Source organism: Periplaneta americana, chromosome 9 (genome assembly GCF_040183065.1).
Source record: "Periplaneta americana isolate PAMFEO1 chromosome 9, P.americana_PAMFEO1_priV1, whole genome shotgun sequence".
Lineage (NCBI taxonomy): Eukaryota > Metazoa > Arthropoda > Insecta > Blattodea > Blattidae > Periplaneta > Periplaneta americana.
Genome location: NC_091125.1, coordinates 19110028 through 19136711, shown reverse-complemented (window position 1 = coordinate 19136711; position 26684 = coordinate 19110028). Strand labels below are relative to the sequence as shown.

The 26684-nt window shown below is 35.7% G+C and overlaps 1 protein-coding gene across 11 annotated transcripts in view; it reads right to left on the bottom strand.

Moving 5' to 3' along the window:
- LOC138705813 (uncharacterized) overlaps positions 1-26684 on the bottom strand; it is a 219674-nt gene that overhangs the window by 174537 nt on the left and 18453 nt on the right. For 2 of the 11 annotated variants that reach the window (XR_011333818.1, XR_011333816.1), the window contains exons 1-3: positions 24063-24468; positions 11604-11699; positions 6490-6612 (exon numbers count right to left, since the gene is read on the bottom strand). The gene's annotated coding sequence lies outside the window, so the exon portion shown is untranslated. The other 9 variants (XR_011333808.1, XR_011333817.1, XR_011333811.1 and 6 more) reach the window with 9 other exon arrangements.

Below are 26684 nucleotides of genomic sequence, written 5' to 3'. Positions count from 1 at the left end.
CTGAAGAACCAAGAAATTCAGCAGTGACAGCCTTCTACCTTCTGACCGGGCATGATTCTTTGGCAGCTCATTTACATAGAATCAGCATCTCCCTCTTACCCAATTGTGTGTTATGTGGAAAGGACGTAATCATGGATAAGTACCACCTGGAAAATTGAGAAGCCTTGCCTGTTCACCTCAACATCACGGAAAAATACTAGACTGCAAGAGAGCTAATGGCTTCATTGCCATGATACCAGAACTTTGGCTACAAACCAACCAACCAACCATATTGGTTTTCTCTGAATGAGCTGCGTTTTGAGTATTAGTTTGATCAAAAGTGAATATGTGTTGTGCATATTAATTTTGTGTAAAATGGCACATTGAAGTCATTATTTGTAGAATTAAAAGAGAAACTGTAGGCCCTATTCAAGTTGGATGTATGAAACAAAATGTGCTTACAAAGACAGAAGATCGACACCGAATTTACATATTAAAAAAGCACATGGAGGAAAACAAAGTATAAATTTTCAATTTTCATGATATAAGAAATATGCTTCGCTAACAGAGTGTTATGAGACATATCGTCGTTGTTCCTGCAATAACTCCTATGTGACATATTTATCATTTTTAGGTTTTTGCTCTATTAAATAACTTAAATAGTGATACAGCAAATAATAAAATCTCCTATTTGCAATTATATTTCTTTCTTTCGAAAATGTAAGAATTCACAGTCTTCTATGTACGGCTGCCATAGGCTGAATAAATGTGTTTTTTCTTCCTACTGAAAACTTTTATATTTTGCACATAGGAGTTATTGCAGGAACAACAACGATATACGAGTATCTGTATTCTCTTCTGGGGTGAAAATGAGTGGACCTCACCTTCTTGAGGGGTCTGTCACAAAAAGAAATGATAGAAAAGCCGAGAATCTTCTGCTATATAAAAATATATAAAGTAAGCAAATTTTTTCAGCTTAGGCTACCCAGTATTTATACCTTAGCTTCATCACTGATATGTAGAGCCCGGATTTTATGTAATTACATATTTTGTTCCTATATACAGTGATGGACAAAAGTATTCGGGAAAGTAATAATTAGCTTTTAAATTACTTGTAGGTGGGAATGTAATGAAGAGAAATGAGAATGCTTCTGAAAATAAATAATTGTATTGTCATATGTTATAAATGTATACAGAAAATAAATAATTGTATTGTCATATGTTATAAATGTATATAGAAAAACATTGTATGATTTGGCTACAAGAAGCTTGGACAAAAGTATTCAAAAATAGACACAAAATATAAACAAAACAAACATTAGTACTTAGTTGCCCACCATCTCCTGCGAATGACTTCTTTCAATCGTACAGGCATGGAAGAAACTAATTTTTCAGTGACATTCCGCCCTATTTGATGCCATTCCTCTAGAAGTTTCTGTCTGAGATCATTCCTGTTGGATATTCGATGTTTCCGGACTCGTTTCTGCAGTTCAGACCACAAATGTTCGATTGGATTCAAGTCAGGGGATTGGGGTGGAGTGTGCAAAGTGTGAGGTGTATTGTAGACAATCCACAAACGAAAAATTTCTGCGGTATGTTTTGGGTCATTATCTTGTTGAAAATAATAATCCCCTAAAAGACCAAGTTTATCTGCACTCTTCTTAAGATTGTCCTGGAATATCTGCATGTACTTGAACTTGTCCAAGGGTAAATTGTCAGTAAATACCAGTTCTTCTACACCAGTGGCCGACATGCACCCCCACACCATGACATCTCCACCTCCATGCTTAACTGTTGATATAATATTCTTCTAGTCTAATTCTGTGTTCGGTTTTCTCCAGACCAAAAGTCGCCCATCAGAATGAAATATATTAAATTTACTTTCATCTGAAAATATAACTTTGTTCCAGAACCCTGCAGCTTTGTCGACAAATTCATTTGCGAACAGTAGTCTCTTCTATTTATTTACCTTACTTATACAGGGTTTCCTCCATGGCACCCTGGCATTGTACCCGGCCCGGTGAAGAGCTCTGGTTACCATTTTAGGATGAACATCTGTACCAAAATCGTCCTGTAAATTAGCTGTTATTTCTGATGCACTCACCTTTGGATTTTTCTTCACTGTCTTAATAATCTCCCTTTCTTTCCTGTTGGTTAGCTTCCGTGGACGACCTGTGCGCTCTCTATTTATTAATGTCTTCCGTTCTCTAACATTTTTTATAATACTACACACTGTAGAACAGCTTCTGTTGACAGCATTTGCAATTTCGGCATATGTCTTCTGTTGTTTGTGTAAATTTATAATACAGTAATTCTTCTTTCTTGAATAGTTGTCTCTTTACCTTTACGTCCCATTACACTAGCACGTGTTACAGCTTTGCGTGTCAGGAGAATATTGTGACTCGTTTGTCTATCGACTGCATCAAAACGATGGTTGAAGCACTAGCGAATGTATACACAGCATTTTTACTGTATAGTTTGTCTCCACGATTGCAATATTCGAATAATCCTGTCCTAGCATATTATGGTTCAAACGATTGCTAGTCGCTTTATGTTCAGTTTGACACCGATTTCTCTGTATAGATAGAAACAATAAGGAATTATGTTATGATAAAAAGAAAAATTAGTACAATTATAACGTTAATTCGTCAGAATGTTTAATTTATTGAAGATAAAGGGTTCATACGAATATTTCTGTCCATCACTGTATGTAGCTATAAGGAAAGCTAAAATGTTGGCGAATCATATCAAAGAGATCATTATTCCAATGTTTTAAAGTTACATATTTTTACACATTTTGGTGCATAATAAATATTTTGGCATATTTCACATATTTTGAAAGAATACACATTTTTTTCACCAATTTTCCCTCTACTTAATTCTTAAGTTATATGTTTTAAAATTGTTTATAAAGCTTATTTCTTCGTCTCCAGTGCGTAAATATAATTTAATAATTGAAAATAGTAACGTATTCTGTGAAAAAATGGACATTTGTTTGCAATGCTAATAGTGTGTATATCCCTTAAGAAGTAACGGTAAAGTAGGAACAAATACCACTGCGAAGGGTGGGTCATTGTACTGCTAACGCGGTGAAGGAAAAAGTGAAAGTTACCCTATGGGTATAACCATTTCCCACAAACATCTCCAATCAATTGCTCTAAAAGAAAACAATAGTTTTTTTTTTCTGTTTTCTTATGAAGCTTATTTTGACATCAGGTGATACAAATAGCTAGTCTACTGCTGGATTTCAATTGACGATTCCTTTACTACGACGGTAAAATCATGCTATGCAAAGTGTGTGGCGAACACATTGGTTGCTCCATGAAGTCACAGTTAGAACAGCATTTAAAAATTGAACTTCATGTGAGAAATAAAAAACGTGCTCCGTTGAAAAGAAACAAGTTCTTGTTACACAAGTGGTGGTGCAACATTCTTCGTCTTGTACCAGTGAATTTAATAAAAATTTGTGCGTGGCAATGGTTGCTGCAAACATACCATGGTATAAACCTGGAGTTCCAAAATTTCAAGCTTTCCTACGCAAATACCGCAACTTCAATATTTCGCATGAATCAATACTCCATAAAAATTATTTGAACTCCTGCTACATTGACACAACGGAAACGATTAGAGCTGAACTTGATGATTTCTACTTATGGGTTGCCACTGACGAGACGATCAATGACAGCAAAAAATATGGAAAAAAATATTCAATTATTAATTGTGCCACCAAACAATAATTAATTGAGGTTGAATCACATGTGCACCTGTAATTTTTCATTAGTGTGCAAAAATACATCCAATAAAGTTTAATTTTTAAGTTACATATTTTTTATTTATTACTAGGGCAAGGCATTTAATGACCTATAAATTGGTAAAAAATGCAAAATAAAAAATGCATTTATGACCTAAAAAATACAAAAAATGACCTAAAAAAAAAACAAAAAAATGACCAATAAAAAGTAAAGCATTGCCAATGAAAATACTTTTAATTACGTTAAGTACTCACTTGATTACTGAACTACATAAAATTTAAAAAAATCCATGTTACAGTACCTTGTATTGCAGAAAATTCATTTCAAGTGCACTTTTACAACAATTTTGAATTGCAGTTAACAATCAAAACTTGGCGGAGATTTTCAAACAAAAATGATTGTCTATTGTCTGCTAGTACTGACTTATAAACGGAAAAGCTTCTCTCTACTTCAACGGAAACAATTGGAGCAAACTAAAAGCAAGCAATATCTCCTGGATTTAATTCACAGTCAGGAAGAGAAAAATTGTCACCAGACAAAGCTCTGCCAATTGAACACAATGTTGTGTACCCCCTGTTCTTGCTTAGACAGTTTTTCATTTTCATTGACACTGCATCACCCACTTTACCACATGCACGGCTCAAATCATTCACCACTTTATCCACTATTTGTAGCTGTTCCACTAATGTCACTTGGGATTTTGCCAGTGCAGTTATGACATCAGGAAGGAATCCAAAATTAGTATTTATGTAAGAAAGTTTACCAGCAATTTCTTTATCAGCTAACAGTTCTTGCGCCTTTTTTATTGACACTGACTCACCATTATCAAAAGAATCAACCACTTTCTTCACAACATCGAAATTCTTGCAATAATAACTGCAAGCTTGGAGCCATGTTCCCCATCTAGTCAAAACAGGTGAAAATGGCAATTGGATTTCTGGAGCTTCTGTTTTGAATGCTGAAATTCGAGAGGGGACTTTCAAGAATACTTTCTTCACGCATCCAATTAATTTATCCACTTCAGGAAAATTTGCACGTACTTCTTCTGCAACCCGGTGTAATGCATGCGCTAAACACGTCACATGTACCATTTTTGGGTACAGTGCACTTAAAGAAGCAGCTGCTTTCATCATGTAGGGTGCTGCATCTGTTATAAAAAGCAATACATTGGAATTTCGAATCCCATCAGGCCAAAGTATTCTCAATGCATGGTCAAATACTAAGCTGATCGTCGAGCAGTTGACTTTGTCCAGATGCTCACAATGTAGTAGAAATTGTTCTCCAGGGCTGCATGCTTCTAAAACTCCAACAATAACATTAGCTACATAACAGCCCATAGAGTCTGTTGTCTCGTCAATGGATACGAATACATTTCTTTCTCCAATCATTTCTCTTATTTTTTTCAAAGTTTTGTCATAGCACCGAGCTATGTATGTTCTTCTCAATGTTCTAGGATCTGGAATTAATTTTCCGGTCTCCTCTTCTAAGAAAGTTCGGAGCTTAGGATGATTCAGTTTGTGAAGTGGAATATCAGCCGATAGAAAAGCTTCGCATAGTTTCTCACAAAATGGCGAAAACGTTGAACACGAATCCCCCAGAAGCATTTGCTGTAAGTTTACACTGGATTTATTTTCAAGTCTCTGCAGGCCACGTTTATGTTTCTCCCGTGACATGTGTTGTTCTATCATAAACTTTTTTTCAGCAGCCACTCTCACATCACAGATCTTGCAGAATAAAATACGACCGTCCATTGAAAAAATATTTTCTCCATATTTTGAAACAAATGCCTTTAATTTAACACTAGCAGTTTCCTTTACTTTAGGCATTTTGCTCTTGACCTGTTCACACAGACGACTAGAAACAACTGACCACCTCAATTAACAGCATAACAATGCCAGTTTACCTGGAGAAAGGAATCTCTGTGGGAGTGTGGGTAAATTCCTAGAAGTGGGCAAGTTCATTATGCCTTGAAAAATAGGGGTACAAGCTAGCATACGCTCTAGGAATTTGAATAAAATTCCTAGAAGTGGGCAAGTTCATTATGCACATACCTTGAAAAATAGGGGTAGAAGCTAGCAAACATCTACTTAATTCCAAGAAATTGTATTGACAAGGAAAATACTGAATTATAATAAAAATCTCAAATTAAATACAAATAATGTCACAGCCTTCCTAAAAAGTGTAAAAAATGCTCAAAATAACCTAAAAATTGCTAAAAAATGACATCCGTAAAAAAATTAAGAAAATGCAAAAAAATGCCCTAACGAATTGCTTTTATTTAACCCGGTTTTTAATGTCATACATTTCCATATATGCTAGCAATGTTTAAACCTTCATAAGAAAAAGATGCAAAATCATTAATTACCTTGCCCTATTTATTACATATTTATCTACATATTTTGCCACTTTATGTACAGTACATATTTCTCATTTCCATATTACATAAAATCCGGGCTCTACTGATATGTGTGTCAATTCATTATTATGTACTAAAAGGAAGGTGGGTATAAAGCAGATAATAATAACACATACGTATTTCCTTGTGGAAGTGAAATAAAATAAAGTTCTTAATGGAAAGCTTACAGTCCCAAAGCTGATATGAATATATCTTGTCTACAAAGTAAAGAAGTATGTGTTTAAAAATTGATTTCAATAAATGTTTGTCAGATGAAGAGCCAGTGTTATAACATTTATAAAAGGTCTGTCAGCAACATACATTTTGATTTATGTAACTTATATATACTAAAGTATTACTTACTTTCAATACCAGTACTTTTCTCAGTCTTAGAATCTCCTTGTTTTCCTTAGCAAGACTGTTGTGCAGAATATCTTATAGGAGATCCTCCTTTGAATCAGATAACTGCAATGCACCACTCGGCAGCTATGAAGAAGAAAAGAAAATAGTAATAATTATGCTGGAAAGAGTATGAGGCATTGTGGATACGTTGTATTAGGAGCAAACTTGAAATCGTGATTCTTTGTTGAGTTCACCCCTGCTATACGCAGTGCCTCATATATTCCATTGCTTTTTAAATCAATTTTCTGTATTTCTCCTTAAACAGATTGAACCATAAGTAATATCATTAATTTCTCGTTCTCGTTCAGCAAAAGAATTTTACAATCTAGCAGGAAAGAATTGGGGATGCTCCAGGAATACTTTATAAACTACATTCAAAATGTTTATACAGTCAGTGCTGACATACTGCGGAGAAATTTTAATTACTTCACCTGTCATAAACGAAGTAGAATATGTTTAAAACCAAGCTCACAGGCCATTACTGGTGGAATCAAAACAACTCCATAGATTCTATGAGATTCCTCACTAATATTAACAGCATCAAAATGACAATAGAAGAAAAAGCACTGATTCAATATGAAAAACTTATCAGATTCCCAGGAAACAATTGGCATTCATACAGTCCTCTCTGTAGACCGAAAACTCAAAAAAGTTTCATATCCATGGTTCAAGAATTAAAACAGAAAATCAATATCCCGAATTTAAAAGAAAACTTACAAATTAAACCAAACCCTTTAACTCTATTACATATAGAATATAATCTAAATTTAACAGAAGAAATACTGAAATCAGAAGTAAACACTGAAATAATGAAACAATTGTCTTTAGAGACAATTAATATTAGGTACCCTCCACAAAACTGGCTTCATTTATACACCGATGGATCCTTGATCTCCAGAGAACAAGCCTGCTACTAAATCTACGTATTACTCTGTGAAAAGATTTATTAAATCTACATACTTAGACTTCAACAAACAAAATTTGATAACACAATCTCAAGGGGAAAAAATGGAACTCTCTGCATCATAATCCACAGTTAATTCCCGATTTACCACGAAAATCGTCTGTAGCTGCATTTAGATTGGCAACAGGCCATGATTATGTGGCCAAACACCTGCATAGAATTGGAATATATCAGTCCCCTAACTGCCCATTGTGCAACTGAAACCAAGAAATGGATTCGGAACACCTCAAAATCTGTGCTTCAGTGGCTGACCATGATAATATCTTTGAAAAATATTGGAGTGCAAGAGGTCAAATGACTTTATTGTCATATGCCTGGCATTAGAAAACAACAACAATCTTACATTTATCTGGATTAAATTTGTGCACATTTGAAGAACAAAACTAAAATTCTTTCAATCATTCATTATCATAATTTTATTCATTGCTCTCTTAAATTGACTGAGTATATTGGGATTAAATCAGTGGCTTTCCCAAAACATGCTATGAAATGTTTCATATAAAAAAATTTTTATCTCCAAAAGGAAGCAAAAACGAGCAAAATTGTATTAAACTGTTTTGTTTGAAATATCTCAAACAACTCCCTGAAATTATGGATATTACTTACTGTTCACTCTATGAATATTAAGCTCTAGTAGACTCACTGTATCATTTAATGATATTGAGTTGAATATTTGTTCTAGAGCTGAAATTGGCAACCCCTATTCCCTGTGTATTAGTTTCTTCTGGTCAGTAACAGGCTGGAAGGATATTAATAGAGCCTACTTTCAACTCTCCAATGTGTTTAAGCCAGAAAATTTATACTAAAGCCATTCTTATTTTTTTTAGCGTGTATAAGTTCTGTTCAACACTAAGTAATATCCCAGAAATTCGGTTGATACATTTTCAGGCCAGTTTTGTCATGCATATAATTCCTAAACTACGCGACACATTCCAATAAAGTAAATGGAGACCGACAGTAGGGTAAATGTATCCAACATATCATTGAGTTGAGTGAGTCACATCATCTATCTTCACTGCGGTAGAGGGGAAGTTTAGGCACGAATTGGCAGGTCCCATAGTAGCCTTGGCAGTGTAACTCGAGAATGCGAAGTGATAGAACGCTCACAATTGTGTAAATGATTTGTAACGAACCAGGCTATAATCCCAACTGAGAAGCAATCAATAGTCGACAAGTGAAATTGAAAAAAATTCCAAAGTGCAATTGAATGAAGAGAGAAAATTCACAATGTCGAGACATATGCAGCGCAAAGGGGAGTGGGAGTGTAAGCAACGGAGAGTAAACGATACTGTACAATGGTTAAGTTCACATCTGTGGAGTAACGGTCAGCGCATCTGGCCACGAAACCAGGTGGCCCAGGTTCGATTCCCAGTCGGGGCAAGTTACCTGGTTGAGGTTCTTTCCGGGGTTTTCCGTCAACCCAATATGAGCAAATGCTGGGTAACTTTCGTTGCTGGACCCCGCACTCATTTCACCGGCATTATCATCTTCATCTCATTCAGACGCTAAATAACCTAAGATGTTGATGAAGTGCCGTAAAATAACCTACTAAAAAAATGGTTAATGTAGCAACCGACATATTTACTTTTAATGCATACAAGGTTAGGACAGAATTTCATGTAACTTCGAAAACGTTGAATTACATGACAAACAAAAATCTTTATCCCTCGCCATCTGTTGTACATGATTAGTTAAGAACTGCAGACCTGCCGTTAAAAAAAAAACAATCCAAGCATCCCCTGCTTTGTAAATATTGATATTGTAACGGTATGTGTATGAATGATTTGTCTTTGTAATCCGGCAGGATGTAATGACATGTGTGATTGCTGTTTATTTATAATTTTAGAGCATGTGCGTTCAGAGAAAGATTTTCGATGTGGTAAATTCTGATATGTTTTCTCGTTTCTACGCGCATGCGTCGATGGCCCTTTGGCCGCCAGTTCGATGGTGCAGACTGAGTCAGTCTGTACAGTAGCTGACTAGAGCTGGAGCCATCAGCTCAGACCGGAAAGGCTTGGTGTCCATGTTTGGGAACCATAGGCCTATATCTCAACCCATGATGTGAAGGTAAACTGGCCACTGTACTTGGGTTTTTCTCTAAAACTAATTGAATTATAGCCCACCGAGTTTTTCTTTTGTGCATATTGTGGGATTTTGGTGAAATTATTGAAATTCTAAAAGAGGTTTTCCTTTTCCTGTGAAGATCGGCCGTGGCACTTAAAGATTTTGCTAGGCTGAAACGAATCCACATCGTAAGTCTGCGTGCTGTAATGATTAGTTAAGATTGTGATTTATTCTGATAGAATAACAAAGATCATGAGCTGATTATATATAGATATGAGATGAATAATGTTGAATGACTGAATTTTAATTTTATCGTATTGTTAAAATAAATTCTCAGTGTCAGTTTAATGTTGCTCAAAAACAAACACAATTTTGTACATTTAGCTTGTCTAATTTTTCAACATTATGAAACTGGTTTAATCAAAGGTTTTGAGGCATAAAGAGAATTGTTGGTTTAAGGTTGAGTTTATTTAGTGAAAAATAAAGTTCTGATACAAACTGCATATTTCGTAGTGTAAGAATTTATTATAATCTTTGGTAGAAAAGGATAACTTCAGTACCGGTATCATGTTACCATAATATCACTCATCACCTGGCAACCCTGTGTGTAGCTACATGTCGTCGTTGTTTCTGCAATAACTCCTATGTGACATATTTATCGATTTTCAGATTTATTTTTCTATTAAAGTAACTTAAATAGTGATACAACAAATAATAAAATCTCCTATATGTAATTATATTTCTTCCTTTCGAAAATGTAAGAATTCACAATACGTATGAAGATGAATAAATGTGTTTTTTCCTCCTACTGAAAATTTGTGTATTTTGCACATAGGAGTTATTGCAGAAACAACGACGATATGAGTCACTCAGCTAAGTGTGCTCCTAGTATAATGGCAGTTGACATTGGACATATACGTCAACGTATATGCCTAACTTGGAGTCAGGTCATAAAGGGAAACATTGAAGGAGGAGAATTCGATCCGGTGCTGTGGATTGAATTCGGTGTACATCAGTGGTCAGAGCACTTTGTATGTAGAACCAAGGACCCGGGTTTGATCCCCGGTGCCGAAGCGAATTTTTCTCCTCAAATATTAATTGTCAATATTACAGAGAATATTCTGTATGACAAATTAATAAATCTATAATATTCTCATAGCTAGCAGTGCATATGTCTGCACAGATTACTGTGCACTTAACTGCTGAATCTCGGCCAAATAAGTCACTCAGCTGAGTACGCTCCTAGTATAATGGCAGTTGACATTGAACATATTAGTCAACATATATGCCTAACTTGCAGTCAGGCCACAAAGGGAAACATTGAAGGAGGAGAATTCGATCCGGTGCTGTGGATTGAATTCGGCGTAGCTCAGTGGTCAGAGTGCTTGGTACGTAGAACCAAGGACCCGGGTTCGATCCCCGGCACCAGAGCGAATTTTTCTCCTCAAATATTAATCATGAATTTACTTTGATTGATATATTTTGAATTTTAAGGTCATTTCAAAGGTCAGTTTAATAATATATGAGGTGTCACTGCATAAGGATCATGTGCAGAGACTAAGTGGAATGCAGAGAATAGGAAAGATTTGAGAATGCTGGGTTTGCAGTGAAAGGCCTGCCTTTGGGCAGAACACGTGTGTGTGTGTGTGCGTGCGTGCGCGCGTGTGTGCGTGCGTGCATGTGTCTTGAGAAGCCTCTTACAAATCCTGAGGAATTGAAATGAGAGAAATTTTAACAGTCTATATATATATTTTTGGGGAGGCTAAAAACAAACCATCATCTTTCTTATCATTCATCTCGGGGAAGGATTACAGCAAAGAGAAAAAATACTGCAATGGAAGAAAACTGGATTTGCAAGAATTTTACAATGGACAAATATTTAACATACCTTGCTGTATAATGACAAAGAACATCATTTTCATGACATTTTTATTTCATATTTGGAATTACGTTGGTAATTTTAATATTCTTATTTCACAACTTAATACAACATTAGCCAATATTTTAAGAACTTTCATTGAGTCATATTGTAAAATGTTGGTCATACCTGACTATATTCATCAGAAGTCAATATCCGGTCACTATTATCTGGTATTTCATGAGAAGTCCCGGTACGTGAAGTATGATGTTCAAGATTAGGTTTCTGAAAATATACAGAATTTGATATTACAAATTTAATAAGAGTAATTATAATACTCATTGGCCACTCCACAAAAAGTATTTCACATCTAGGTCTACAATATTTTAATAGATATTATTGATCGTCCAGCACTGTAGCACTATATCTATGAGGAAATAAATAAGATAACAGTAAGTAAATAACAAGAAGGAGGTGAGCCAATTTTATAGGTCCATCTGTGCCAGAAAAAGAATGTTTGAAAACAGTTATTCGATAAATTTCTAAAATTATGTGTTCTTCATCAGATGAAGTGGATGAATCTGAAGGGTCTAGTACAGGGATGCGAAACTCATAAGTAGGGGTGAGATATACTTTGACTCACCGCTGGCTATGTCGTCACCAGTGGCGTATTTGAAGGCGGTTTGTAAGTAACACAATGCAATACAGAACACTGAAATGAAATGAAATGATTAATCTAAAAATGTCCTGTTAAGGGCAAAGGCCTCCTCCTATAGAGGGAGAGCTCTATTTGTCTCACGCTGTGAGCTACTCCCCATAAGAGGTGTTTACATGCTTGAAATTGTTCACTTGGTTCACATTCTGCAGTGTTTTGATATTGTTCACTTGTTTCTGTCGCACTGGTTTTAGTCACTGTTCACTTGTTTTCTTAGGTTTTTCCAGTCTTCCCTATTTCTTGCTCTGCTTGACCAATGGCTTCCTACTCGTTCACTGAAGAGGTCGGTCCATCTTCTTCTTGGTCTTCTGCTGATCTCTTGCCAATGCGGGGGTCCCATAGTGTGACTTTCTGCGTCCATCTTCCATCTCTAAGTCTTGCAACATGGTCTCCCCACTTCCATTTGGTATTGGTGGCTTGCAGTGCTGGATCTTTAATTGCTGACATATTTTGTAGCACTTCGTTTGGAACTCTGTCCCTCAGTGATAAGCCTAGTATCCTTCTCAGCATCTTCCTTTGGCATATTTGGAGACGAAGTTTGGCAGTGAGAGACCATGTCTGACACCCATATAACAGTACAGGAGTTACGCGGGTCTCCAATATTTCTATTCTGAGTTTTTTGCTGAGTGTTCTCTCCAGTATGATAAACTTGAGAGTCCAGAATGCCTTCCGTATAATAATATAATAGAGACAGTCGCATAATATTATTATTCGTGGTGCACATGTTCTGAAGAGGAATGCTAGTACCTTTTAGCTTTCCCCAGTTTGTCAATATCGGGGTGAATAGCTGAACATAGTTTCAATTGGCATACTAAATGAAAATCAGCTAATCTACTGCATATTTATTTACTTGGTTATTTAACGACGCTGTATCAACTACGAGGTTATTTAATGTCGATGGAATTGGTGATAGTGAGAAGATACAGTATTTGGCGAGATGAGACTGAGGATTCGACATAGATTACCTGACATTTTCCTTACGATTGGGGAAAACCTCGGAAAAACCCAACCAGAAATCAGCCCAAGCGGGAATCGAACCCGCGCCCGAGCACAACTCAGGATCGGCAGGCAAGTGCCTTAACCGATTTAATCTGCTGCGTATGTCGCTTTTAATGATATCATATTGAAAAATAACTTGATGACTCAGAACGAGACTGTTACAACTCAAAAATAGAGATTTTTCAGTAGAGCCACTTAAAGTTTTCCATTTTGATTACACAACTTTTAATACTATATCATTTCCTAATATGTATTATGATGTTTTGTGTGTTAAATATTACAGTACCTGGTTAACTAGTATCAGCCTGTTATGGGCCATCTTCAGAACTCTGAAACTAGTTAACCAGGTACTAAAATATTTAACACGCGAAAGATGTATAATACATTTTCCTAAAGTTTCCATTGTAGATGGTAAATCAGATAATCATCTCACATCAATGAAAATTGGTATATACATTAATTATTGTTATAGAAGTTTATTAAATCCTTATACTGCTTTTTTGAGGCTTGAAAGTAATGTAATTTTCCCTAAGATAGGTTACTAGCCTTATCGTTAGGTAGTCCAGTAGTGGGGCTGCTACTTTTAGCCTCTGGACAGGCTTGTAATGCAGCATTTCCTCTGCATTTGATGAAACAGTTATACCGCTGTGACTCGGTCGCCATTTCATCGTTGGTAGAAACAGGGTGGACCACGAGAAGGTGAGGATGGGTTGTGAAATATTTTATCAAAATGAAAAAGATGTGAACAAGAAAATTACCAAATTTACACAAATTCTAGGAATAATAAACAATACAGTAAAAGCTAAATTAGTACAAAAATCTACAAGAATAAAAATATATAATACACTAGTATTACCCTCCCTTTTATACGGAAGTGAGATTTGGACATTAAAGAAAAGAGACATGAACAGAATCAAAGCAAAGGAAATGAAATTTTTCAGGACAGCAGGATATACTCTTTTAGACCGAAAAAGGAACGAAGAAATTTTAGAACAATTAGAAGTAGAGTCAGTAGAAGAAAAAATTAGCAGATACAAATTCAGTTGGCTAGATCATGTAAGAAGAATGGAAAATTCAAGAATCCCAAAAGTTATGATGCAGTATAAGCATAGAGGACATCGTCGGCCATGAAGACCTTTAAGAAGACTGCTAGATGGGCCGAAACAGGTCTACAGAGGCCTAATTCGTGAAGGATGATGATGATGATGATGATGATGAAGTTTATTAAAAAATTAATTTTGTCGGTATTTATTTTATGTAATTTTTATGTGACTTTTTTTTTAGTTGCAATACTTTCGCATTAAAATATCCAGACAAAACTTCTCAGATATACTGTAACTGTATTACATAATATTTTATTATTTGCAACAGGTTTTTCCTAATATGACTATGTAATAAGTTCAGATAATGCAATGGAAAAATATGTCAAATATAGATTTGGAAACAAAATGAGATTGGTTGGTATCAGGATTATTACAACAATAAAAAGAAATAAATTACACCAACCAGGATGACTACAATAATAATAATAATAATAAATAAATTGCATCTTGTAGTGAGAAAAAGCATGTGTTTATTTGTTAGTCAAATGTAACTCTATTTTCTTCAACACCATTGGAAACTTTCAAAGTTTTATAAAAATTGAGCATGGATGCTTGGAATGATACCACTTTTACAAACATCAAGCAAATTCCCCCATCCCCCCCCCCCCTCCGCAATTATCCCTGGAGGCGAAGAAAATGCTGGCTTTAGTATTGCTAAAGAAGACTCGCCTTTCCTTTTTTGTCGAATACTTGTTTTTTTTTTAAATCACCTTGTTCATAGGAGTGCTTAAAAGAGATGGCGAAAGGATCCTGTTTTCTAACCTCCACGGTCTTCATCTTAGACCAGTTTACATTATCACCATTTTCATTTCTGGAAAAATTATTTTCCATTTGTTGTGTTAAGTATTTCAAATCTAAGATGTCTGGTGTATCTAGTTCATTGACTTTGTACATAGGGTATTGCCTTTTCTCTTGACCAATTTCAGTACTGGTACCTATTGCGTCATTGGCAGTATAATAGGTCCTCCTTTAAGAACTCTTCCCACCCCCACCGTTCAATAGTAAAATGCACAGTCATTCTCATTCTGGGTATGACCTGTGATTAAAAATTTCTGTGCTATGACCAGGGAAAGGAAGTTCATGCCCTGAAAACGTGAAGAATATGTATGCATTTATGCCGTAAAAATAGATAAATATGCTACAAAATATGCATTATCAGTCTGAGAGATTATTTTAACAGAATAATAAGGTATAGGTAACTTACGTTTAGTCTATGGATTTTGAAGTGGTTGCCTCATTGCTGTATGCTCCATTTATGCTGTTACAGTTCACAACTAAGCAGTGACGTATGTTTTCTGTTGTCATTCTTCGCCTGTCGTCTCTCAGCATAGCTTTGTAGCGCGAAAATCTTCGTTCTACGTCACAAAAAGTAAGAGGGGTTTGCACAAAATCTGGGAGCTGTTCTATAGAAATTTTGTTGGTTTTTGGGGTGTTTTTCCTTCGAGTAGGCTATATCTTGAATTTCTTTAAGCTGATAATAGCCAGGGTTTTTGGAAAGAATATTTGCTGTTTTCTCGTTCACTTATCTCCTACATTTCCTGGAACTGATGTTAAACTGGACATTGTTCTATCGAAATCTGCTAAAGACTGCAATAAAGGAATACAAATTGCTAACTTGAGAGGCTTCCCATGAAGGCGTCATCGTTACGTTCAAAATTCATAAACATAAATTAGTCTTGTTTACGAGGTTACACACTTTTAAAAATGAGGGAAAGACAAATAAACATTCATAATATGGAGTTTCCCTGCATAAACGTTAAAATAAAAGGCAAAATATGCACTTTTATGCACAATAAAAGTAATATCATTGTATTCAGAAATTTGTGATTCATGTAGATAATCTTTCAGCATATTCACACAACGATAGAGAACAAATATGCAAATGCATGAACTTCCTTTCCCTAGTTATGACATTATATGACTCAGGTTAGTTACGCAGTACAAAAGTAATGAGGAAATGAATTTGTTCTTGTTTTGTCCAGCACAATTGTCTAAAAACAAAATTACCTGGTTTGTTACTGTGTTTGGCAAACAAGTAAGAAATTTATAGAGACATTTGTCAATCTGATTTGAACTTCTTTTGGCCAAGCCCTCATGTCAAAAATAACAATGGCCCTGGCTGTTTGTGATGTCATTCATATATATATTTTCCCCTGCAATTATTTATACTCGCTTTATCATCTTTGGTCACATCGTGAGTTAATCTTCTGGGTGAAATCCGAAGGCCTGTGTACTATTGTTGAGACTAGTTCTATTGTTGTGAACTAGATGGCGACTGTATATGTATTACTGATTTGTTATGGACACTGCCTGCTGGATCACATCCTATGGCTGTTTACACTGCCTGCTCAATCAACGCTTATGTGCGAGTCTTGAAAAAAGTTATTTTGCCGCTAGGTGGCAGGTAGTGCCCACCACTATTAACATTATCAATATATGCAGAATACCCTAAAATAACTATTATTACGAAGTCTTAGGTACTAGAAGAGACAAGGGCTTATGGAAACGATGGCCCAGGGTGTCCGAATCCTTCCGCAATGCTTAATATGTAATACTATTAATACTGAAATTAAAACTTAATTTTTTTTCTAAGCGATACTACATCCAAACAAGTAGGCCTATACTTGCTTTAGGCATTTACTAAAATTATTATTAAAATCAATTAACGTAATAAAAATAATATTTGAAACTTATATAAAATATTTCAACAAGTTTAAACATATTTACGAAAAAATATATGCTTCCTTTAACCGAGCTACAAGCTTATTGGAAATCACGGTTTGAATTAACGACAGTATGTGGTATCTTCCTGCAGTATCTTCCAATCCATGAAATTGTTATACGGACACTTGGTCTACTGTTTTATTAAGTTCAGTATTGCCACAAAGTAACTTCCCCATATATAAAAGGCCCATTTGAAGTGTGATAAATTTTGCGCTCATTAAAAAATTCTCCCCCGTCCCCGAAAAGAAATGCCGAGTAAAATACTGTAAACAGATAATTTATCGCTTATGTTGTGTACAGTAAAAAATTTGTACACATTTTTCATGAAACGTATTGTTGGTCTTGCTTCTGAAAAATTTACCCGAGATGTCAGACGTAGGACTATATGATTGTCCTTCATATAGTCCAAAGTGCTTGTAACTTCCAGTGAAAATGTCTGTACAGCATAAAGAACGTTCATTTCCTCAAAGGAACTGGGTTCGACATGCTTCCTCATTAGAAATCGAATGGGTTTCACAGCTAAGTCCTTTTGTATCCTGTATATTTCCTTGACGAATTTTGAACTGATCATTCCTTCTCTGTCTGCTATATCCTGGTCTAGAAACTGTGAACGGATGTTTTTGATGATGTGACAGTAATCAAAACTTAAATATAAATTATGTTGCAAGTTACATGGGTGTGCTACGCAAGGCTGTAGATCTCCGCTGCCTAAACTCTTAAACATAGCAGTATTAGTTCTATGGTTATCAGTTACAAGCCGAAGCACATGAAATCCAAGTCTTTACAGCTTTCAACACTTGCTGAACTAATAAGAGCAGATCATTTCCTTGCAAATTTCGTACCATGAAATATGCTGCCGGTATTGTGTACTTGGTAAATAATCCATGAATAACTAAACACAGAAGTTTGTTGGCTAAGACGGGATTTATTCCTATTTCTTTATTAGAAACTTCTTCAGCTTCGGCTAAACCAAAAATTTTATCCTTTTCTTTATTATAAAGCAAGCTTTCTTTTATTGCCATTTCATCGCATATAAGAGAAACTACTTTCTCAATTTCATTCAATTTTATGGCTTCTAACTTAAGTGTCTGTTTAATTAAAGGGGAAACACCAATGCCATATTCCGTTGAGCCCATATGCCTATCTAATATGCTGCGCGACAGTGCTTGTATTAATTTCAAATTTCTTCCAAAGTCGTAGCCTTTAGGAGGCGATATTCGCCAACATAAGCAGTACCGAATAATTGGCTCGGACCATTTTGGACGATTTTTTTTTTAATTTCTAATTTGATCCAGTATATATATGCAGCCATTTTGTAGCCATCATGTGCTGATTCCTTCCTGTTATCTACTGACTTTCTCTCAGGTAGCTCAGTTGGTAGAGCAACTGGCTACGGACTAGAAGGTCCGGGGTTCGATCCCAGGTGGTGACAGGATTTTTTCTTGTTGCCAAACTTTCAGAACGGACCTGAGGTTCACTCATCCTCCTATAAAATTGATTAACAGGTCTTTCCTGTGGTGCCGACCACACCACCTCATTCTAGTGACGAGGTCATGGAAACCATGGGGCTATACCTCCATGTCCCCTAAGTGCCTTCATGGCATATTACAGGGATACCTTTACCTTTTACCTTTTACTGACTTTGTCTCAGTATAGCTATTAATTTCTTCCTTCGCCTCTTGAAGTTCCTTCTCTATTTCCACAATTTTGTTTTCGAGTCTGTACACTTTCGCTCGACGATTTTTATTTAATTTTTTATGGTATTCCAGTTCACTTAATCTTACAGTATTTACATGAACAGCAATATGTCTGGAATATACGTTTACATCTGCCTTTGTCTTTTATAATTTCGGCTTCTATGTCTTTCTCACGATATTCGGCTTCAATGTCCTCCTGACATTGTGCAGCCAATCTTGAGACGTTGTTCTTCTCGGAGAATGATGAACTTGAGTTTCTGACTTTTCTCTTTCTCTTGTTAGAAGGTTTCTTGTATGAAGGATATCCAGGAAATATACTTGGTATCGACAAATTTTTCAGTTTCCTATATTTTGTATCTTCTTTAAAATCTTCTTGTTTGAAGTGTAAACTACACACACATGAACGATCAGAAGGAATCCACTTACTTCCTCTTTTGTCACCTTTTCTTGATATAATATTTAACCTTTAACCACTTTTCCCGCAGCTCACTATTAGATGGAAATTCATGAAATGATAATCTTCTGAATTTCAATTTTCCTCTGTGCGCTTTGCAGAAAGGGGCACAACAAGACACCATTGCAAATATATTATAATTAATATTGTTATTTCAGGAAACCAAGTTTTATATCTCACAAAATTAAATGTATTTCAAACCGAATGTTCCTTTCTTCCAATGTAGCCTATTTTAAAGAAGAAAATCATATCATTAATAAACAATAACTGACAAACACTGTAATTACTTCTAAGATGTCAAATAAGACAGTATAATTAATTCTACACATTTAGTACAGCCAATTCAACGGCAGTTACTTGCTGCGCTCTAGTGTCGAAACTGGACAATAATGTCCACACGAAACTCAATGCTAAGGAAGAGGAATGAGCAGGCAGTTACGCAGCCAAAGGATGTGATCCAGCAGGCAGTGGTTATGGATAAGATTTCGATGATGAATGAGACCGGTGATATTCAGAGACATTGTGGCCCGAATCTCCTGGCATTTGGCTTACGGTTGAGGAAAACCCTCACCACAGAGGTGGTCATATTCATATATTGTGAGTTTGTAACAGACAGTTTTCTTTTATAATATAAAGATGAACACTCACCACAAGATGAAAGAAGTAGCCTACGACCTGAAGATCAGAGTAGCACAAAACTTTGCTTGGAGCCTGTTTTGCTGATTCAATATCTTTAGTCTTTGTAGCCCTTGATGTTTCTCTTCTTTATATCTCTATTATAACTTTCTTGCAGGTTTAATTTCTCTGTTTCTGTACTATTCTTATATGCAGTATATATACAACATTGAACTTTCTTAGGGATATAAAATATGAAGGATTAAAGTGAATTAAATACTAATGTGTAAGAATATGCACGATGATTAATATTTCAATACTACATCGATGGTGAAGACAAAATTAATAACAACATTATGTTTAACACAATGCAGGCAGCATTATGCTACCATTATTGTAAGTACTGCAAGGTGTGCAAAATCTAAACTCGAAGCATGGATATTTTCAGTGCGAAAGTGTTACAAGTCAAAATGGAACATTGCTTTTAGCAACAGTTGAGAATGGAAAACTGTTACAACGTAAAATATAACACTTTCCAATTGAAAAAAAAAAAAAAAAAAAACTAAATAGCATAACTTTAAAACTGTTATATGTGCATTTATGTCCTAGTAGGAAATTTTTAGAGTTGTAACAGTTACCCTCATCTAAAGATTAAGAAGATTAAAATTGAAATAAAACCTAATAATTTTACCCTTCTAGGGAGAAGATCTAAAAATATCAATATTCATGCACGTACAGAAGAATTATAGAAACACATACTTAGTGGTCAGTAATAATAATAATAATAATAATAATTATATTAAAAATAATAATACATTATTCAGCGTGGCAATTAATGTTTCTATATACATTCTCCTAATTGAACCATTGAGCAAAGTAAACATAATAGCCTATTACATTTTGTCTGAAAGAACAAGAAAAACGTTCTTCATTCTTTACGATACCACCTCTTATTGCTTGTAGAGACACAGTTTGTAGAGCGACATGATACCGCCACTGCTTGCCTTCAGTACGTGAATGAAACACACAGCAATGTACAGTAAGCTCCTCGTACCCGTTTGAATGTCTATGATTACACGATGTAATCACGACACCCACTTTGGTCACCACTGTACTAGAGGATGAGAGGAGAGGATGCGTAACTATTTTGTATACGAACATGTCTGTACCTGCGCTGTGATGTACTTTGTATCAGACAACCTCATTCCAATTTATAGGTAGCTGAATTACAAAGCCTAATTATTATTATGGGGTGTATACAGCAGTAGCGGCTCGTGCCTGAAAAAGTAGGTGAAGCACAAAATTGTTGCAAGGTTTTCAAAGCTCATGTAGGCTAGTTGCATTGATAATCGGAAGTCTATGTAACTAAAGTAATTCTCTCCCATAAATTCCCATGCCCTTCAATCGTGAAAGTGATTTAATTGTATTTATTTCTGCCAGTTACCAATGCACTTACCGGTACATGTCAATTAAGATATGAAGAGTCCACTGCAAGAATGATGGATGTCATTTGGAATATATTTTTCAGGAGAAGCAATTGAAAGTTTGAAATGCTTGGCGATCAAAGCTTAACTGTGATTTTCCGATCATTACTGGACAATGACTATCAGTGTTAATGCCATATAACTCTCTATGTACAGTCTATATGTCTTAAGCTATACATTAACAGTCTTGGTTCATTTCCGACAAGAAAGTGACATCCATCATTCTTGCAGTGGACTCTTCATATGCTTATTGCTTACCTATCTTTACACTAAGTTGATCCTCCATAGCTTCAGGGCTGTGAACCTGCCAATAACGTTCTCATGGAGGGGCTGTGATTCCATCATCTTGTCCAACATATCTTTTTGGAGCGAAATATTCCCTAACGCTGACAGTCTCTACTGTGACATTGAGTTTCTTTGTTTTGTTTTTATTCGTTTTAAACACGAGAAGCTCCTCTCGACCGGTACGCTAGTAAGACGGTAGTATTAAAATGAGGGAATATAACTTATACACTTCTCCAAATACATCTTTGTGTCACGAAGAAGTCTATTTTGTCCAATATTCTTTTGAGAAGGTTAACTCCATATGTAGATGAAATTATCGGGGATCATCAGTGTGGTTTTAGGTGTAACAGATCGACTATTGACCAGATTTGTTGTATTCGACAGATAATGGAGAAAAAATGGGAGTATAAGGATACAGTGCATCAGTTATTCATAGATTTCAAAAAGGCATATGACTCGGTTTTTACCGAATTTTAATGAAATTCATACTGCTGAAGGAATGTAATAAATCAACATTCTGTGCAAAATTTCAGTTCAATCGAACAAATAGTTTCTGAGTTATCAACATTTTAATTATGATATGATATGCAAATTCAAAATGCTCTACGTCAATCACATTTTCAGTATAGGCCGTAAATTTTTTTTTCCTACTTTATTATACACTTATTAATAATTCCAAGTTGTCATTTCAACTTTCAATCACTTTATGTTGAAATAAAAAAAATATTAATTGTGTGCTGCCCATTCCACTGAAAATTTTGCATATTTTGACTTTTAACAACCATTAACAGGAATATTTTTAATTCTACATAAAGAGTGAAAACTACAGTTTTTTAAGCAGCTTTCGAAGTGTGTGTCTTCCAAATTTGAAAACAATCAGATGAAAATTATGTGTCACAGAGCATTTTGAAGGTATAAAAATGTAGTTTTAAGATAGAGGCAATTTTTTAAAATAAGACATGCATATAATGTACTTACATAACTAGAACAGCCCAGCGCCATATGTTTGGCCTTCCTTTTTCTTTTCTTTCTTTTCTGCTGCACCTTTGTTCAATTTTCTAGTTCATTGTGCACTTTTTTGTTTCTCTGCCCTTTTCCATTCACTCGTATGAGTACGCTTTCTGTCCCGCCTAGCCAGAATATTCTTTGCTACCTCTGTCAATTTCCCCTCCCCAATTGTTATTTTTACAAGTTGACTTTGCAGGCACCCCATATTAAATTCAGCAACTGCACTTGCCACTGCAATATTAATTTTGATTTTTGAGACAAATGTGTCTTTAGGACATTTTCTCCATATAAGAGAATGGACACTCATTCGCATTCTGGGTAGCGCCACGTGTACATTTGCTGAACACTTCAGGACTGGACAGACGTTCGTAAAGGGGTAACAGTGTTATTAGGGTTGCTTCTGATAACTGGAGTTCATGTTCTGGTGACTATGAGGCTCCTCTCCCTTTGCCTTACTCCGGTTATAAAACACCAAGAGTCCAGTCCAGTTGGACTTCTGTCGTGATGAGGCTTTTCATCCGTCGACACTGAATGTGCCAAGGTTGCAACAATCCCCCTCCCTATTGCTCTGACATCAGGCATCCCATTTACAATTGCATTTTCATTTAATTTTCCAACACCCCGCCCGCCAAGCTTAACACCTTGAGATTTATTTTCTTTTACTAAATTTCTCAAACCAGTGCCCATTCTCTTTGCAACATGATTGATGCATTCCTCTTTACTTATTGCAACATCTGCTCCATACACAGCCAGTTTTGACAAATGCTGGTATGTCTTCGCATCCCCATCAGAGAGTATTGTAGTGTATCACATGCTACATTCATTTTCAGTCCTCAACCATAGCCTCTCTGCTGCAACCATCTCCATAGTATTGGAGCTACCTGTGTAATTTTTGTTGCACTCCCCAGATTTTTCATGACCATCTAACCAAAATCTGTATTCTGGAGAATTTTGACCTAGATCAGCAGCAGTGAAAGAACATGCATGGCAAAATTTTGGAAGTCAATACATCTATTACTAACCCTACACCATACAGTGAAATATGGCCACGTTTATACCAGTTACCATCATATGACACTGCTATGTCCATTACATTGCTGGATTTCAGTGTAGGGTCACATACTTCGTGAGCTTGTCATACTGCTCTGAGAGACCGGGAGAGGATTTTTTGGTTATAGCAATCTGTTTCTTTAGCAATTTTGTGAAGATGACTTTGATATATACCTATTGCCATACCTTTCATGCCACTCACAGAGCAGAATGTCTGCATAGCAGAATAACCTGAACCAGTGCTAACAAAGGTCTCAACCATTTTTTTATTTACTTCAAATGGTGGTCTCTTACTATCAGATATTGTCTGTGGGCTACTGAAGGTCTCACCACAGTTTGTACCACAGGCAATATATTTTACCACTAGTTTGGTTGCAAACCCATTGTTCTCCCTCATTTGCAATTATAAAGCGGTATTGTCACATTCATGACACTTCAGATTTTTTTAACAGTTCACCCCACACATTTTTATGAACTAACAAATAATCTGAAGAAAATGCTTGTCCAATCTCACCTGCAGAAGTGGTTTCAAACATCTTTAGCTTCTTGGCGCTTGTTGATACAGAGGTGGATGACATTTCCTAAGGCTCATGGATAGCAGATGGACCTGCCTGACAATTAGGGAGGTTAGATACACCTGGCTGCTCTTGATAGAGGTTAGGCCTAATTTCTGCAGCACATTGTTTTGCAAATTTGCATTTTACAGCATGCTGCGCTTTTCGTGTCCTTTTAGAGGGGCGTTTCTTGTGTGCACGACTTCTAGATAATCTTCCCATGCTGTAATCTCAACACTATAATTACTAGAATGACCTACATTAATTTAGGCCTAGACCCTACTAACTTTGTATGTATTACTAATACATATATATGTGAATCTTATAAATCATTTTATATATAACTACAAAATACTATATATATATATATATATATATATATATATATATATATATATACACTATAAATACCAATAAAACCACAGTCACTGAGTAAAATATTATAAAACACGATGAAATTATCTCACGTGCATGCTCCCACAAATAGTAAACAAACTAAAACCGCCAACCGGATATCAAGTATCAACAAAAGAACATCTGCTTCCTCCCAGCTGCAAGTAGTGCTGCCAGTACACCACTAGATGGGAGAAGTATATAGTTCTTCATATATACTCGAAAAATCTGCGCCGAATTTGAAATATATCACACAGAATGTTGAGAATGCGAACAACAGAGAACCGCCCACTGCAGCGTACATTTAAAGGATGCGCACGGAGCTTTAAAAATGGCGCTACATTAAAAAATGTAGTAGAAATGAATCGGCCATGAACCAAAGATAATATTTATGGCAAAAAACAAATTTCGACTTTTTTTCAGATTTTGACCAAATTTTCACTAGAGACTTCCCTTTGCATTGATAATCGGAAGTCTATGTAACTAAAGTAATTCTCTCCCATAAATTCCCATGCCCTTCAATCGTGAAAGTGATTTAATTGTATTTATTTCTGCCAGTTATCAATGCACTTACCGGTACATGTCAATTAAGATATGAAGAGTCCACTGCAAGAATGATGGATGTCATTTGGAATATATTTTTCAGGAGAAGCAATTGAAAGTTTGAAATGCTTAGCGATCAAAGCTTAACTGTGATTTTCCGATCATTACTGGACAATGACTATCAGTGTTAATGCCATATAACTCTCTATGTACAGTCTATATGTCTTAAGCTATACATTAACAGTCTTGGTTCATTTCCGACAAGAAAGTGACATCCATCATTCTTGCAGTGGACTCTTCATATGCTTATTGCTTACCTATCTTTGCACAAAGTTGATCCTCCATAGCTTCAGGGCCGCGAACCTGCCAATAACGTTCTCATGGAGGGGCTGTGATTCCATCATCTTGTCCAACATATCTTTTTGGAGCGAAATATTCCCTAACGCTGACAGTCTCTACTGTGACATTGAGTTTCTTTGTTTTGTTTTTATTCGTTTTAAACACGAGAAGCTCCTCTCGACCGGTACGCTAGTAAGACGGTAGTATTAAAATGAGGGAATATAACTTATACACTTCTCCAAATACATCTTTGTGTCACGAAGAAGTCTATTTTGTCCAATATTCTTTTGAGAAGGTTAACTCCATATGTAGATGAAATTATCGGGGATCATCAGTGTGGTTTTAGGCGTAACAGATCGACTATTGACCAGATATGTTGTATTCGACAGATAATGGAGAAAAAATGGGAGTATAAGGATAGTGCATCAGTTATTCATAGATTTCAAAAAGGCATATGACTCGGTTAAGAGAGAAGTTTTATATGATATTCTTATGGAATTTGGTATTCCCAAGAAACTAGTTCGATTAATTAAAATGTGTCTCAGTGAAACGTACAGCATTGTTGGTATAGGTCAGTTTCTGTCAGATGCGTTTCCAATTCACTGTGGGCTGAAGCAAGAAGATGCACTATCTCCTTTACTTTTTAACTTTGCTCTAGAGTATGCCATTAGGAAAGTCCAAGATAACAGAGGGGGTTTGGAATTGAATGGGTTACATCAGCTGCTTGTCTATGCGGATGACGTGAATATGTTAGGAGAAAATACACAAACGATTAGGGAAAACACGGAAATTTTACCTGAAGCAAGTAAAGCGATAGGTTTGGAAGTAAATCCCGAAAAGACAAAGTATATGATTATGTCTTGTGACGAGAATATTGTACGAAATGGAAATATAAAAATTGGAAATTTATCTTTTGAAGAAGTGGAGAAGTTCAAATATCTGGGAGCAACAGTAACAAATATAAATGATACTCGGGAAGAAATTAAACACAGAATAAATATGGGAAATGCCTGTTATTATTCGGTTGAGAAACTTTTATCATCCAGTCTGCTGTCAAAAAATCTGAAAGTTAGAATTTATAAATCAGTTATATTACCGGTTGTTCTTTATGGTTGTGAAACTTGGACTCTCACTTTGAGAGAGGAACATAGGTTAAGGGTGTTTGAGAATAAGGTTCTTAGGAAAATATTTGGGGCTAAGAGGGAAGAAGTTACAGAATGGAGAAAGTTACACAACGCAGAACTGCACGCATTGTATTCTTCACCTGACATAATTAGGAACATTAAATCCAGACGTTTGAGATGGGC